The sequence below is a fragment of the Prionailurus bengalensis genome, chromosome B3 (genome assembly GCF_016509475.1).
Source record: "Prionailurus bengalensis isolate Pbe53 chromosome B3, Fcat_Pben_1.1_paternal_pri, whole genome shotgun sequence".
NCBI lineage: Eukaryota > Metazoa > Chordata > Mammalia > Carnivora > Felidae > Prionailurus > Prionailurus bengalensis.
Window position 1 is genome coordinate 12,492,209 of NC_057355.1, and position 11,304 is coordinate 12,503,512.

General features: G+C 49.1%; 1 long non-coding RNA gene across 2 annotated transcripts; it reads left to right on the forward strand.

Annotated features, from left to right (window-relative positions):
- The first annotated feature begins 292 nt into the window (after nt 1-292).
- On the forward strand, nt 293-10,293 carry LOC122468277. 2 transcript variants are annotated; one of them, XR_006293187.1, is made up of 5 exons: nt 296-4,691; nt 7,697-7,775; nt 9,423-9,514; nt 9,834-9,877; nt 10,087-10,293. It is a non-coding gene; the product is annotated as an uncharacterized LOC122468277 (long non-coding RNA). The 2 variants fall into 2 exon arrangements; XR_006293188.1 differs by lacking the exon at nt 9,834-9,877 and having other exon boundaries at nt 293-4,691; nt 9,423-9,597.
- The last annotated feature ends 1,011 nt before the right edge of the window (nt 10,294-11,304 follow it).

An 11,304-nucleotide genomic window follows, 5' to 3' on the forward strand; every position in this document is an offset into this window, starting at 1 on the left:
CTGCTCAGGAGGTGAAAATATTTACGTGAGTTTACAATTCTGACTCTGTCCGCGTGCATGAGTATTCCCACGTTAAAGGCCACACACTTTTTTTTTTTAAATTTTTTTTTCAACGTTTTTATTTATTTTTGGGACAGAGAGAGACAGAGCATGAACGGGGGAGGGGCAGAGAGAGAGGGAGACACAGAATCGGAAGCAGGCTCCAGGCTCTGAGCCATCAGCCCAGAGCCCACGTGGGGCTTGAACTCATGGACCGCGAGATTGTGACCCGGCTGAAGTCGGACGCTTAACCGACTGCGCCACCCAGGCGCCCCGGCCGCACACTTTTCAAAATAAAAAATGGTACTTAGTCCATGGCACGTGCTCAGAAAGCAAGTGTTTGATTTGCTAAACTAAGCCCCACTCAGGTTTTTAGCTCCAGCGGGTAGACTTAAAATGTGAATCCGGCCCCCGCCTCGCTCCTTAGAATAAGCTGGTTTGTCTGCCGCTGTGGGGAGCACGTTTGAGTCTCCCCAGAGGCCCCTCCGTGGATTCTCACAACAAGGCGTGGTGCTTCGTCAATGTTTGTGGAGGGTAGTGCGAGGCACTGAAGATTTTTTTTGGAGGCTCTGGGGAGGTTCATTTCAACTGGACAGAGAGAAGCATGCAACATTTAGATATAATAAGAGAAATTACGTGACAGCCTCCATCGGCTTGCTGAAATTCTCGTTGTGCCCTGGGCGGCCAACACATAAATGGGTTTTGAAAGAAGATTGAGAAGGAAGGAATGTCAAAAGCAAGGACCCAGAGCCTTCTAGAAGAAGCGGTTGGGCCCGGCTCTGCCCTGGCACGAGACGTCATGATGCCCAAGGCTGAATATTTCTTGGGGCAGGGAGGCCTGGGTGGGGTGTGGATGTATGCCAAGGAAAATGAGAGTGATGAGCAGGCATCACTATCATTCTTTTTTGGTTCGCAGCATCTCATGAAAGCAGAGGAAAAGGGAGGGGAGGAGAAGGAAGGGGAAGGGACTCATCCAACAGATGCAGGGAGAGACAAAACCCCAGCCATCGCGGGGTGGGGGTGACAACCCGCCCTTCTCTGGATTCTCCGGGTCGGGGAAGGCCTGTGACTTGGAAGGGGTTTTCTGGGTGGAGAAAAGGGGTTGGGATCTGAAAGATGGGGCTCCTCTGCCCGGCGGGAGGAAGGCAGGGGGGCAAAGGCCGGTGCCCAGGATGTGGTGCCGACCGGCGTCATCCCGGCGATAGGGTGGCGCCTTCTCTTTCTCTGCCTCGTGCCCACCTCTCCCTGCCCCTTCCCCTCCCGCCGGGGCTCAGCGGCCATTCACCTCAACAACTCATAAACGTCATGGAGAGAGGGGTGCAGAGGTTCAGGGAAGACAGCCATGGAGAGGGATGCAGGCCGGGTCCTCCCACGCCCGGCTTGGCCTCCCTGACTTTGCTGGGCGTCCAGCTCCCTATGCGGGCACAGCAGCAGCCACCTTGCAGCCTCCCCTGGGGGACGGGGAAGGGGGAGGAGGGCCCCTCGGATCAATTCTATATTCCTTCAAAGAAGGCTGGGGGCCGTGCTGCATTTCCTTGAGCCTCACAACTGCGTCCGGTTCATTCTGGAGTTAACACAGAGTGGGGCCAGTGCCCGTGTGGGAAGGGTCAGGACCAAGGAACAGAGCACCTCTGTGTCTCCTTCTGGAACAGCTAAACCATTTCGGTTCTGAAGGTTCTCTTGTTCTCACACTTTCGGGGACCAAAGGCCAGGCAGGAACCAGGCAGGACGCCTGGTTTGGAAAGGGCCCTGGTTGCTTTAGGGGACCTTAGGACTTCGCTGCTAATGGACACACCATCCATGGAGCTTCTGTGAAGCTGCTGGTATGTGTCAGCTGGAGGAAGTGAGCTGAGGACTTGTTGGATTTGGGGGACTCCCAAATTCTGTCCCGATGGACAGAATCTCAGAGTGATGTGTATGGGCCTGGGCTGCGTGGGACTGGGGACCAGAGAGCCACCGGAGAGCTTGTCCTAAGAAGCTCTGGCAGGTGACGGTGGCGGGGGGGGGGGGGGGGGGGGGGGTGTAGGGGGTCGTGGTGCATAGTTTTGGGGATGTCAGAGCTGACTGGTAAGTAGCAGCGAGTAGGAGGGCCCAGGGCCGGGAGTTTCCAGAAGGCTGTGTCTAGCACCTGTGTTTTTCCTCCACAGGCTATCACGCCTGTATTTGTCAGATTCTCTTTTTCAAACCACTGCTAATCCACTCTCCCTCCCTCATCAGCCCATTTGAGAAGGGCCGGGATGGTGGTTGTAATGTTCATGTTGCTTACAGTCAATGTGGAGTGGCCAAGGCATTCGTTCTCTGATAGATGTGACAACTTTATCTTCCAGATGAATTTCGGCATGAAGTTTTCAAGTCTTACAATGGACACCGCTGAGTATTTAGTATCGCCGACCCACGTGACATTTGGACGCCTTTACCTCATTACAAGTGACTGCAATAGCTCTCCAATTTTTCCTGCTTCTCTTTTTTCCCTTTGATAATTTTGAGGCCTTTTTTGCTTTAAGCGAATCACTTTGAGGATGGGTAAATCATCCACTGTTTATTATCTTTCGTTACAAACGTAGGGGTGGAACTCAGTCACTATATTATCCGACTGTTTCATTAAGCATATAAGAATGCAATTATTTTTGCGGAAATAAATCTTAGTTTACTCTCTTCTGGGGCCGATGTATTTAGAGCAAGCGTGTTGTGACATGGGCTAGAAGGTAGTTTCTAGTCTTCATTCTGTCCCTTTATGACTTTTGGCAAGCCACTTAACGACTGTAAGACTTAGTTCCTTATTTGCAAATAGGATGGCAATCCGTGTCCTTTACCTGGATACATAGACTTGGGTGGGAGAATTATGCACATAGACCCACGTCCACAACAAAGTTTCTGTGCCTGAGATGCCTGGTATGTGTGTGTGTGTGTGTGTCTGTGTGTGTGTGTGTGTGTGTGTGTGTTTTCTCTTCCATAATTGATGCCCAGGGAATAAGCATAGGGATTCCCTACTACTGATGGATTATGGAGCCCGACCCCCTTGCTTATGAATATACATACACTCATCTTTTCCTAGGATGTGCATTATTGGACCTTGTGTATTTGCCTCCTGCAAAGGTCTTGCCAATGGCTGCCTGTGTTTTTGCCTTCGGCATCAAGACCAGAACCATTCAACATGAACTCCCAACATAATAATTCTACCTGCCCTTAATGAGCGTTCATGGTTTGGCCCATGCCTGCCTCTCCAGCCTCATTTCTCCCAGGCCTCTCTGAGCTCCTGCCCCCTGCCCCACTGTGGGCATTTTAGATCTGCCACATTTCTTCTCTGCACTTAGACATTTCTCCTGAAGTTCCTTCTGCCTAGAGCACCATTGCCCTCCCTCTCCTCACACCCTTTTCAACTAGGTAATTCCTACTCATCTTTCAGACTCCACCTCCATTGTTCTTAGAGAAGCCCTATACCTACATTACATTGGGGCTTAAAGCTCTCCAAGTGCCATGAACTGTGCCTTTAAGATACGTAACACGGAGAGGTATTATAGAGTTACTTGTAATCTCCATGAGGCAGGGGCTGTCCTTCTGTTCACTATTATACTCCTCAAGTCCAGCACACGATAGGTACCCGATAAGTATTTGTTGAATGACCGAATGAGTGAATGAATGAATGAATGGGTGGGTTTAGTATTTGGAACTTGTGTTTGTGCCTCTAGAGAGGATGCCTCTGGACTTGAGGTTGTCCCGATTCCGAATGAACATCCTTTGCAAAGCTCTAGAGTCAGAAGCAGCCATGGTCCCTGCTTGTGGAGCAAAGAGTCTGTTAGCCATTGGCTGCAGAAAAGACTCTGAGCCTTGTCTTTTCCAGGACAGGCCCCCAGCAGAGCCATACGGAGTGGCCAGTTTGCCTTCTGGCCCATTGGCGTCTTTGGGTTCCCACCCCTACAATGTGCCCCGGACCCTCAGATCTTCTTCCATATCTTGGCGGCCTCCTATGCCTGCATTTCTGTTCTGTTCTGTCTCCAGAGACCTTTTCCATCCCTGGCTGTGGGGCCTCAGGGGACCTTATGCTCTCTGAGCTCCTCTTTAAGGTGTCTGTATCCTTCCCTGGACTGTGAATTCTGCCTTGCTCTGGGTCTTGGCTCCAACGGTTGCCTTCAACTGCCGTCAGAATGTTCTATCCTTAAAATTCTCAGGGGTTGGTGCCTGCCCTCTGCAGCTAGGTGGACTCCAAGGCTTTGAGCCCAAAGTCCAGGCTTTCACCTTGACGGTTGGCTCAGCCTTCAGTAACCACACAGCCATGCATGGCGGTTCGATTTTCTAACCAAATTCTTACTCAACTTTTTCAAGGCAGTCATGGCTGCCTGCCTGAGCCCTCTGGCGTGGTTTCACAACCTCACTGGACTCTCCCTGCCTTAGCTGAAAAGAACCCTCTCGTGGGAACTTTGGCAGACCCAGCTGAGGGAAATTGGGGGCCAAAGCACTTCCCGTCGCCTCACGTGGTCCAGCCCCTGCAAGGCAACTCTGACCCCAGGCTGCAGCAGCCCTTGGTTGCAACTGTCCCAAAGCAGCATCTACTCCTAAGACTGGAACCACATCGGCCTCTCTATCCCAGGGTTGGGGCCACACCTTGAGGAGGAGGGAAGGCCATGTTCATGGCTCAAAGAGACAGTGCAAAGGTGTCATTTAGAGTGGCTTCCCCTTGGTCACAAACGTGTTTATCTTTAAGAAATACGAGCTTGTCTTCCCTACCCCTTAAATCCTTCAGGCTTGGCCGTCTTTCTTCTGAGGTTCTATCTCAGCTGTGCAAGTTGGGGCTTCCTCTCTTATTTGATCGTGTCGTTAATAAAACCCTGGGCTGAAGGCCCATCTGATCCGAGTTGGCTTTGGGCCCTGGGTCTTAGTCTGGCCACTCTTGGTGCTCCTGGGACAGGGCATAGTGTGCTCTTCTCTCATTCATGCGTTCATTCATCCATTCGTTCATTTGATATCTGTTGAACTCCTATGTGCCAGGCACTGGCTAGGTCCTGGGGATACCAAAAGTGTCAGGCAAATAGAAACGGGTGCTGATCCTTAGAGACACCTTGTCTAACGAAGGGGGCTCTTGGATGTGGGGAGGTATGTGAGTGAGCCATGCAAGCTGGGGATAAAAGTCAAGAGGCTGTGAGAACTTGTAGATGGGGTTTGAAATTTTCGTGTTTTGTCCTAGAAGCCTCAGGGAACCATGGAAAGATTTTAAGCAGCGGAGAGAAATGGTCACATTTGGGTTTTTGGGAAAAGACCCCAGCTTCTAACACCAGTTAGAAGGGGGAGGGGAGTGGGGATCGGTCAGGGAACCCATCAGGCAATGCCAGTGTCTAGGATTGGAGGGGCTTGGGGAGAAGGGGTTGAGGACATAACCCACGTGGAGGAGGATGGCAGACCGCGGGTGTAGATTGCAGAGGCAGTTGACCAACACTGGAGGCAGACACTGGAGCAGGGACACAGCTGCCAGGCGCGGAGCGTATTGAGTTGAGGTGCCTTTGAAAGGAGGCGATATTCAGGTCAAGAGCTCATGGGAGAGGTGTGGCCTATAGATAGCCATTGGTGAATTATCTGCCATATGTAGTTACTCCATAGGAATGGTGGAACTTGCCAGGGAGACAGACTAGAAAAGCGAGGGTGCCTTGGGGTCAGGGAGGTGCATCTGTCCAAGGAGGTTGAGGAGGAATGGCCAGAGAAGTAGGAGGGATGCCAGGGAGTGGTAGGGTCACAATAGCCTTGAAGGAGTATCTCTGTGTTTCTCCACGACCGTTTGCCTTAATCACAAACACATCTCCTTCATCCCGCATGTTGGATGTAGGGAGCAGGGGGCAAACTAGTCTGGTGCTAATGCCCTCTGGAAAGGGCATGTGGGCCCTCAGCCTGGGCAGGAGGGCCAAGGAGGATTCTGGCAAACTCCATGAGATTAGGTGGCAACGGCAGGCACATCAGAGAGTTGGGGACAGGCATGGAGAAGCTTGTGGCAGTTCAAGGCTGGGTGGGAGAATTTTCTCTGTCTACAGGTCCATGGACTGTGAGTTCAGGGACATTATAAAGAAAGAGAACAAGGAGACCAAGGGACAGGAGATGCGGGGTCTCTTTGGAGGTTGTGGGGACTAACAAGCTTGATTTGGGAGAGGTAGTGAGAGGGAAGAGCAAGGCCAGTTCTGACCACTGGCTTCCAAGAAGGCCAGCTTCCATGGCCTGTTGGGTCTTGAGATAGAAGCTATTTCCCGCCCCTTGTCATATGGGCATATTTCTTGGAGAAGCAAGGAGTAAGAGTTTGTCAAGGTAAGAGAACAGAGGGGAGGAGAAGACCACATAAGGGAAACCAGTGAGGATCTGAAAGGGAACAGGCCAGTACTCCAGGACTGTTGTTCCAAATTTATTCAGGCACCGAGAAAATTTCTAAAGCCCCTCTAGCCTTTTTTAGAGCTGCTCAAAGCATATGGGGCATGCCTAGGGCCCAGAGAAAAGGGGCAGTGCAGAGGCAGGCTGAAAGAAGCAGGGAGGGTCAGCGTGGGCCACAGGTTAAGACGACTTCAGCAGATAGAGGCAACCATCAGATCCTCTCCACCGCTCTCTGGGCCAGCATACCACAGCTAGCACGGGCAGGCTCCTTCACCCCTCGCCAAAGCACTGGGTCTGGCTGCCATCTTGTGTCTGGCTATTTCAGACAGCCCCCAACTGGAGTCCCTCACAGTAAAGCCTTACCACAGAAAGAGCAGTCCTGCCAAAGTGCAGGCTTAAGTCCATGGACGGGGAAGAAAGAGTACTTTCAGACCCCCTTTGGAGTGTGGCTTCCTCATGACTTCCAAGGGAAGACATACATTGGGACAAAGAAATATGTTTTCAGGGAGAAACAGGAGACTCAGTGTGGGTACCAGAGATGGCCACCATGACCCTGAAGGGACAATTTTGGAGTGGTTCTCCCAAGGATGGGGGGCAGGGGGGAGGCAATGCTTGCACTTTCAGCCCTCAATTTCCCCACTTGTAGAATGGGGGGTAATGGAAGAGTCTACCTGAGAGAAATGTTGAGGATTTTACGAGTTAATTTTTATATAGAATACTTAGAACAGCCAGACACATCACAAATGATAGTAAATACTATCACGACTTCATGAGACATTGTCCATTTACATGAAATTCTTGGACTTTGTGGGCACATACCACATTTCCTACCGATGTGACTCTACACTGCTCGAAAAGTAGGCATTCCAGTTTAATGATTTAATAGTAATGAGGAGATTCAATTCCAGAATTACATATTGGGATCATTTTGAAGAAATTTTCCACGAATGCTTATTAGAGTGGAAAGAATACAGAGTCAGGTGTCAGAAGACCACAGATATTTGTTCTAGCATCTTCCATATGCTAGACTTCAATGGCCACTGTGATAGAAATGGTACTTGCATTAACAGAGCTGATGACTCAGTTGGGGAGACAAAAGTTTTAAAAAAGGTACAAATTAGGATTAGTGCCACCAAGGGGAAAATCCCCAAGGGGAAGAATAACAGAGAAGGCATCTAACTTTAGGTCATGAAGATCTTCTCTGATAAGTTGACATGAAGCCAACTTTTGGCCACTCAAAAGTGGTTATGGAGGTGTCTGGGAGGTGGGGGGGTATTCTGGGTTAGAAAATGATTTCCTTTCCCAATCTTAGGCAACCCTGCGAGCACCAATTTCTACATTTGTAAAATGAAGATAAGCCTACCTATCCAACCGACCACAACAGAGCTGAGGTGAGGATTCAATGAAATGATGTGAAAGAATTTTGTTAAGCACAGACAGATGCACAAAGAATCTAGGAGGGAAGAACTCACTGATCATTTCCTTTCACTTTTTCTATCCATTCAATTTGGTTTCTGTGTCTAACACGACTGTAGTATACGAGGTCTGTCCGGGAGGGGCAGTGGCTAAAGACCATGTTGAGAATACGTGACCTTGGCGTCATGAAGAGCAGTGCAAGGCGAGAGGGGTGTGGAAGGGACACAAAGGTGATTCTCTGGAGAGAAGATGGCTGAGCTGAGCTGTAGGAGACGAGTGGGGGAGACTCCAGTTTTTTGTAAAGCTTAAAAGCTGGAGAAATTTTCGTGTGGGGTAGTTGGTACATATTTCAGTGTTCAGTAGACACAAACCCTTCTGGGACCCATCCTCAGGGAAGGGCATAGTCAACGTTATTTAATCTTTGCCAAGCTTCGCCAAGAAGTTCTGGAAATAGGCAGACATGCTTTTCCCGGGGTACTCAGAGCTGTGACTTCCATCCAGTAGGTAATGATCAAATGTTTGATGCATTGAAGGACACTCCAAGATGGGAGGCACCCAGGGGGAGCCCTGCCAGGTTACCCTGCAATTTCTGGGCTATAAAGGAGTCTGGGAGATGGGGATGAAAACTATCTGTGGGTTTGCAAAAAACCATCTTATTCCACACTCACAGTGAACCACAGGACAAGTGCTACAGATGAGTGAATCCAGGAACTGCCATACTGGGGAGGAAGTATACCCCTGGGCTGGACGGTGGGGCATCAGACATTGCCATGGTTCCTCTTTTAATATGAAACCCATGGAAGAGGCTGTGCTGCTCATTATATCATAGTGTCACTGCTGGGCATTGGCGACCACCCAGCCTGTGTCTACAGTTTCCAGGTGGAGTTTTCTGATTGTTATTGTATTGGTGATTTTGAGAAAATTTAAGGCGAAATAAACATCAGCCGGTTGAAGATGCTGCCTAAACAGGACTTGGCAAGATCATGTCCCGATAAAGACATTTTCTCAGCTACTCTTTCAAAAGACAAAAGTGCCAAAACAAACATTCTAGTGGAGGGGCTCTCAGATGCCCTTCAGTTGAGAGGGGAACCCTCTGGAAGGGAAGGAAATGGTGGGGGGGGGGGAGAGGGTCTTTTTCTTCCAGGAAGGGAAGGTCAGAAGGAGAAGGGAGTGACTTTTGTGACACCATAGGGTTCTGTTTGTGGCTATTCCTTGCAGAGTCTGGGCCCCATGTTCAAGGGCACTTCCACAAAGGTCCATGGAAAACCCCTCAAGCTAAAAGCAACTTTGACTTTTGGAACTGAAAATGTTAACTTTTATGAATGGCCTTGTGTAGGTAAAGAGGAGGGACTAAGGAAGGCATCTGGAAGAGAAAAGTATAGTAGGGGCCAAAAGAAACTAAGGGCTCTGAACAAGAAGGGGAGCCTGGGTCAAGGGAAGGAAACCAAACTTATTCAGTATTAGTGGAAATGACAGAATGGCAAAGGAAATCAGGAGGAGAAACTGGGAGGCCAGCTCAGAGTTGCTTGGGCTTGTAGGGGAGCATTGTGCAGGGACAGGGGGCCGGACATGAAGGGTCTAACCATTTCCTGTCTTTCACCTGTCTCTTTTTGCACTAACAGCCACCTGTCAGCAGTGCGTGGGCAGACTCCCGACTCCACAAGAATGGAAGGAACTCAATGCATCTCATGGAAGGAAGACCTCACATTGCCAGGTTGTCAGTCCTCCCCGAATGGATCTCTGCCTTTGACCCAATTCCGATGAAAATTGCAGTGAGAGCTTTGTGCACTTGGAATGGTATTTCTAATATGTATTTGGAAGACTTCATTTTGGAGAAACAAAAACTCCCGTGTGCGTGCGCACACACACACTCTAAGATTAGCAAGTAAAAGCTTGCATTGTTCGATTCTGAAACACATTTTAAATTTGAAATCTTTTGAACGGTAAGAAGCTAGTGGCCAAAGAGGCCAACGATAAAGAATACAAAGCCCAGATATGGGTTTATTTTTGCCTTATCTGTCATTTCCATTTAGGACTTTGAGTACAATAGATGCATCGCTGTTTGGAGCAAAGCAAGGTAAGTGCCCCTTGTTCATTGCCATTGTGGCACAAAGACCAGGGTGAGGGCACCACCAGCCAAGAGCGCCATTGTTTCCCATCATGTCACGTTGTGTTCAGCGGCTTAGCAACCTTCCTTTTGGTCTTTACTACTTTTTATAGCTGGAACCCTGAGACCTGTGAGTTCTGTGTTTGCCGACTAGTTGGTGTTCTTGGTTTTCTTTAAAGGTGTGAAGACAAAGGCGAAGGAGGGCAGCGTGAGGCCTCTAACATCCTACAGAGCCGGGGCAAGCGAATGCCGTGTCTCCACATTCACTCGCAGCTTCTGAAAATGGTTTTCCTGTTTTCTGAAATTCATCTGCGCTCTCTCTACCCCCGCCCCCCACCAACCTGGCCACCCTGTAGATTATAAACGAAGTCCCGTATCCTTCAGTATATTGAGTCGGTGATTTCACTGAATGAACGTGGCATTCCAAGTCAGCGAGTAAGTGTACGTCATACAATCATTGGCCCAGAAATTACATTATGATTATTTTTATTATAATTATTTTTTGGTGAGTAATTACTGAGTGCCTGCTCGGGGGCAAGCTGGGCATTGTTGTGGGTGTTGCAAACCAGCACGTGAACAAAACAAATGAAGTCTTTGCTGTCCCAGGGAGTGGCCGGTTTTTAGGGAAGGAGAGGCACAGTGAACTAGGAACCACCCCAGAAGGTGAATCTGGCTGCGGAGACAGAAGCTGCTGGCTATGGTCAAGAAAGACTTCTTGGGTGAACTGGGGGCACTTGGGAAGACGCCGGAGGACATGCAGGTGCATGCCATGTTGCTATCTGGGCGACAACATTCCGGGAAGTGGGTGTCGCAAATGAAAAGGAACAACAGGTGGATTGGCTGCCCGAAGTGGGTCAGTTTTTATACCTCTCCCTCTGTCCAGTAATTAGCGTCATTAATCGTGCAATAACTAGAAATTGTCGTCTTGATGCCCTCTTTGGTTTTAAAACAATTTGAAGAGGTTACATTTCATTTTCAAGATAATATTCAATTTCAGAAAAATATTGCATAATGACCTTAATTATGTATATTTGCCCTTCACCCCCCAACCCCCCCCCCCCCAAGAAAAACAACCCCTACATCTTAAAGAATCACGCCATGTTCACCTCTGAAACTAAACACAAAGAACTCCAAGGGGTCAGATGGAATGACAGAATGAAGGAAGTCCGATTCTGATTCTTTGACTCTGTAATCATTGTGCTATGGTTGTGTCTTTTGGGTCTATTGTTTAAAGCTCAAACTCAGAGAAACGTAGGGCAGGGGACTGGAGAGCCCAACTGTGCCCAAAGCAAGCTCCAATGATTCTGAATCATTATCAACGAGACTGCGAAATGCTGTCGATGAATCCATGGTTATGTAGACCTAATATTTATTTGCCTTTGTGTGTACGTGTGTGT